Raw genomic sequence first — 6,054 nt, 5'->3', positions numbered from 1 at the left:
GAGACAGCCCCCACTGTCACTCCCCGCTGATACCACTCGGCCGCTAACCAGGGCTGCAGAGCCAAAACGCAGCTCTGAGTCACTCTGAGTCACTCTGATTCGTAGCCTGAAACCCAAGTCTGGTGAGGCACTTGGGCGTTCAGCCAGCGTTGTAGCGGGCGCATGCGCAGCAAGCCAAGCTGAAGCACAGCCGCAGCTGATGTCATGCAGCCTAGCATCCTCTGGAATGTCTTCAGAGATGTGATGCTGCCCTCCTGGAAAGACGCGGCCAGGTGTCGAACAGGGCGTGCGTGCTGTGTCCATAGGCGGGCCCTCACAGCCACAAAGTCCAGTTCTATTCCTACAAAAGGAAACTGTCTGACTGGACAGTAGAGAGCTCTTGGTCCAGTTGACCATGAGGCCCAAGCTTTCCAGACGGCTGAGAAGCACTGTTCTGTGAGATAACAGTTCTATCTCTGACTGTGCTAAAATCAGCCAATCATCCAAGTAGTTCAGAATTCGCAGCCCTTTCACTTCCAAGGGGGCGAGAGCCGCATCCATGCACTTCGTAAATGTACGGGGTGCAAAAGACAGGCCGAACGGGAGGACGGTGTATTGATATCCCTGGCCGTCAAAGGCGAATCTCAAGAATGGCCTGTGACGGGGGACTATCGGGATCTGAAAGTATGCATCTTTCAGATCGAGAGAGATAAACCAGTCCCTCGGGCGAATTTGCGCAAGGATTTGTCTGGTCGTGAGCATTTTGAACGGCCGTCTCATGAGAGCTTTGTTCAAATATCTCAGATCTAAGATAGGTCTTAGACCTCCGTCCTTCTTGGGTACGAGAAAATAAGGCTGACTTGTTCAGAGAAGGAGGTACTGGTTTTATGGCCCCTTTGCACAGCAGTTTGGCTATTTCTGCGCGGAGTAGATGCGCTATATCCGCTTTCACTTTCGTCTTGGTCTGTGCTCGAAAGCGAGGGGGACGGCGAGCGAACTGAAGTTAATAGCCCTGTCTTATTGTGAACCCATTCTGACACACCTGGAATAGCCTTCCATGCTTCTACATGTATAGCTAGGGGCAGAATGGACTCCGGGTTCCGATCGCCGCGCTTCGCGGGCTCGGGAAACTGAACCGGAGGTGTTTGTGGGGCGGGCGCGCGCGCCCTCGGATCTCAGGAACGGTGGCTCGCTGTCAGCTGTGACTGTCTGTAGCACTTGAGATGACCCGATTACTGGGAATGGGGAACATTTTGTGATGGCATTTAGTGCGAGCGGAGCCTGGGGAGAAGTGTTTTTCAGTAAGCGTGAACGCTCGTGGGCGGGCATGTGACTTACATTCATTACTTGGCCGCTGTGAAGCTGTTGCCGTGTAACAGAGCGGGCAGCGAGTAGGTGTGAGCAAAGATTTGTGGGCACATTCTCTACATCTAGCACTCGAGCGGCATTTGCCAGCTTTATAAGAGTGGGCTCTGTGAGCGTGTGACATTTACATTTACATTTATTCATTTAGCTGACGCTTTTATCCTAAGCGACTTACAATTGCTATATATGTCAGAGGTTGCACGCCTCTGGAGCAACTAGGTTAAGTGTCTTGGTCAGGGACACATTGGTGTCTCACAGTGGATTCGAACCCGGGTCTCTCACACCAAAGGCATGTGTCTTATCCACTGCGCCATCACCTCCCAGTGTGAGACACGTGTGTTTATGTGTAGGGGTGAGCACTGACTTGTGGGCACTTTTTCTGCACTTAAAACACCGTCGGCGTGAGCCGGATAACCAGAATTTATACTCTTTCTGAGATTTCTCTGGGTCGCCGTAAAAACGGTGTTTGTGTACAGGCGAGAGGGCTGTGTTACCGACTCGTTAGCTGCTAAAATTGTGTCTGCAGTAGCCTTCTCTGAGGGGACTGACAGGACGAGATATTTTGACTGTGCTTCGGCCGCAGCGAGACCCATCCGTCTTTTCCTCTCTGATGTTGCTAGGAGGACTTTGCCTGCTCAGGCTTCAGCACAACCTTCGGCCGGGGTCCCCGGGGAGGAGGCGGCCTGCGTCCAGAAGAGAGTGATCTAGGGCAGTCGTCTGTCGACGCTGCGAAGGCTGGGGCTGAGCTGGGTGCTGGCTAGCGTGTCGTGCAGGCGGCTCATGTGGGCGGCTTGCAGAGGAGCTAGAACGTCAAGACAGGAAAAGTTCATGGCCTGCGAGGTCTTCTGTACTTCGGAGAAGCAGTCGACGAGCCCGTTCACCTCTGGGCCGAAGAGACCAGTGGGGAAGAGCGGCGCGTCGAAAAACGCGGAGCGCTCTGACTCCCTCATATCCGCAAGCGTCACCTAGAGGTGCCTCTCTGTGATGGTGAGCGAGGCCATGCATATGCCCATTGCCTGAGCAGCGGATTTCGTCGTGCGAAGGGAGAGATCCGTCGCGCTCCTTAAATCCGTGATGGCAGCCGGATCCTTGCTTCTCTCGTCCCATTCGCGGAGGAGATCAGCTTGGAGGATCTGCAGCACAGCCATCGAGTGCAGGGCGGAAGCAACTTGTCCGGCGGCGGCGGCGAACGCGTGTCCGACAAGGGCTGAGGTGGTCCTGCAGGCTTTAGACGTGAGGGCAGACTTTGAGCGCCATCTGGCATAGGACGGGCAAAGGTTCGCTGCGACCGCCTCTTCCACTGGGGGGATAGCTGTGTACCCCTTCTCGTCGGCGCCGTCCACTCGGGAGAGCGCCGAGGAGACATGTGAGTGGAGCCTCGCGGAGAATGGTGCATTCCACGACTTAGAAAGCTCGGCATGAAGCTCTGGCAGAAATGGCGCAGATCTGGAGACGGGCGGGGGGCGGCGGCTGTGAAGGAAGCAGCCGTCGAGCCTATTGGGCGCGGGCTCCTTAGGCGGTGACCAATCCAGGCCGAGTTGGTCGATGGTAGAGATGCGCGGATGGGCTATTATTTCATCTGCAACCGCATCACAAAACTCATCATCCGTCCGCCATCCATCCGCACCAACGTTTTTGACCAGCTTTCCCGCCCGCCATCCGCTGATACAAGGCGCTGATGATGACAGCCGCAAGACTAGAAACCGCCCGCCACCCGCCCGAATTTAATGCAAATATTTTTTTTCGTCACGTCATCCACCCGATCCGCGGTTTATCCGAGGAGTCCGCGGCTATAACCGCCAACCGCGCATCTCTAGTCGAAATGAATACTTCTATTAAGCAGGGGTGCATCAAAAGTAACAAAAACAAAAACATCACAACTGTTTTCATCACTGATAATGTGAAATGTTATTAGAATGATTTCTGAAGGATCATGTGACACTGGAGACTGAAGTAATGGTGCTGAAAATTCTGCTTTGCCATTACAGGAATAAATTACATTTTAAAACATATTACAATAGAAAACAGCTATTTTTATCTGTTACTGATTTAATGCATAAGAGTGTAATTAGCTAGCCTGGTTAAAAGCAGACCCTTCTCAGTCGTAACTGAGTTAGGGTCTGGGGAAGGTTCATTCACAGATCATTTCCAAAGGGGCGTCACCAACGGACATCGCTCAAATGCCTCTGGGCACAATTGGATAGACCTTAAAACCAATCAGATTGATCGTCATCTTGTAAAGCCCGCCTCAACGTTTGTGTTTGGAAAAGATTGGAAATGAGCTTGAATGGGCTCTTCGCCAGACTAACTTGTTATTAACATCTAAATTTGCCGGAAGTTTGTCTGGGTTTTCCCAGGCTAGTAATTAGCTTGACAAACTATACATCATTAAAAAGGTCTTCGACTCAAGCTTCAATTTCTGACCTCTGCTTAACTCTTAAAGACCGCTGTGGTGAAAAACTGTTTTTAATGTTGTTTATATGTCTATGTGGTGTTATCTTTCAGCTCTTTCAGTTATGTCTAAAATGCTTTAAGACAAACCATGTGCAAATTTATGTCAACACCATTGATGAGTATTTTCTCCTTAAAACTGCTGTGAACCAAAGGCAGTCTCAGAAACGCGGTTTGAAATCTGCCTTGCAGTCTATGTCACAAATATGTTGTAACCAATCGCGTCAACGTTCAGGCATATCATTAACTATGCTGCGAAGCAGGGGAGTCTCAAGAGAAGCCAGACTATCCTGGTATTTTCTGTTGATATGAAAAAAATTGGTACATTTAGCAATGTAGCGGGTGAATTGTGTATATGATCTTCGTATATTACAATCTTATGATGAACTATGTGCTTTACTTTAAAAATGTAATTTTGGTGATCAAAGATGAGTTTAAAGGGATACAATTGACTACAGGGGAACTTTAAAATCATGCAGTAACAGTAATTTCTTATTGTGTGTCAGAAGTTTTGAAAATGAATCAATACCTTTAATATAAAATATGAGCCTCAGCCACATACATTTACAAAAATAATCGTGTACGGTCATATCTATTCTAGTTTGGGTATGCAATGTCTTACAACCCCAAATCAGAAAAAGTTGGGACATTTTGTAAAATGCAATACAATCAAGAATCTGTGATTTGTTCATTCTATTTAACCTTTTATTAGCTGACAAAAGTACAAAGAAACGTTTTCCAATGTTTCGACTGACCAACATAATTGTATTTTGTAAATATGAACAAATTTTGATTTTGATGGCTGCAACACGCCCCAAAAAAGTTGGGACAGAGACCAAATAAAAGTGAAAAGATTATCCAAATTAGATTATCCAACTATTTTGAAAGAGTCCAAAATGAGCAGGTGAATTGGTAATAGTTGAGGGTATCATGTTTGGTTGTAAAAGTGCTTCTCAGTCTTTTTAAGCAAAGATGGGTCATGCCTCATCACTTTGTGCCAAATATCATGAGAGAATTGTCAAACAATTAAAAAATCACATTTCTCAATGCAAGATTGCAGAGCATTTATGCCTTTCATCATCTTCCATACATAATATTGTCACAAGATTCAGGGAATCCAGAGAACTCTCAGTCTGTGTTGGGTAAGGCTGTAGACCTCTGTTGAATGTGCGTGACCTCTGAGCCCATTGCACAAGATACCATCATGCTACTCAGTCAAATACAGCCACATGTGCTCAGGAGTAATTTGGAAAACCATTTTCACTGAACACAGTCTGACGCTGCATCAAGAAATGCCACTTGAATCTCTGTTACGCAAGGAGAAAGCTTTACATCAGTTCTATGTGGAGATGCCGGCGAGTTCTCTGGGCCTGAGCTCATCTCAGATGGTCTAGAAGAAAGTGGAAATATCTGCTGTGGTCAGATGAGTCCATATTTCAGCTTGTTTTTGGGAGAAAATGGACATCGAGTTCTCAGTCCCAAAGACGAAAGGGACCAACCAGACTTTCACCAGCGACAGGTGCAAAAGCAAACATCTGTCCTGGTATTGAGGTGCATCATTGCAAACGGCATGGGTAACTTGCATTATTGTGAAGGTACCATTGACATCGAGGCATATATTTGGATTGTACAGAGACATAAACTGCCATCAAGATGACATCTTTCATGGGAAGGAAACGACAATGCCAGGCCTTATTCTGCACGTGCTAAAACTGAGTGGTTTCTAGACACTCTGCACCATAGAAGGGATGTGCCTGCCTGTTTACTGCAGTCCAGATATGTCTCTTATGGAAAATGTATGACCCATCATGAAAAGGAGAATCAGGCAACGATGACCACAGACTGTTGAGCGGCTGTCTTGTATCAGACAAGACTGACCAAATATTCCACTAGCAAAACTCCAACAATTAGTATCCTCAACTCCCAAATGATTAACAAGTGTAATTAAAAGGAAAGGTGATGTGACACAGTGGTAAACATGTCTCTGTCCCAACTTTTTTGGGGTGTGTTGCAGCCATCATAATAAAAATTTGTTCATATTTACAAAATACCATTATGTTGGTCAGTGAAAACATTGGAAAACTTTTATTTGTACTTTTGTCAGTTAAAAAAAGGTTAAAAAGAATGAACAAATAACATATTCTTGATTTTATTGCATTTTACAAAAATGTCCCAACTTTTTCTGATTTGGGGTTGTATATTGGGGGGAATATTATTAAATATTATTAAACTGTAATACTATTTCACTGTTTATACTGC

This window comes from Siphateles boraxobius, unplaced genomic scaffold (genome assembly GCF_051911475.1).
Source record: "Siphateles boraxobius isolate OS27281-9 unplaced genomic scaffold, OSU_SipBor_1 53, whole genome shotgun sequence".
Taxonomy (NCBI): domain Eukaryota; kingdom Metazoa; phylum Chordata; class Actinopteri; order Cypriniformes; family Leuciscidae; genus Siphateles; species Siphateles boraxobius.
Note: the sequence above shows the minus strand (reverse complement) of the source record.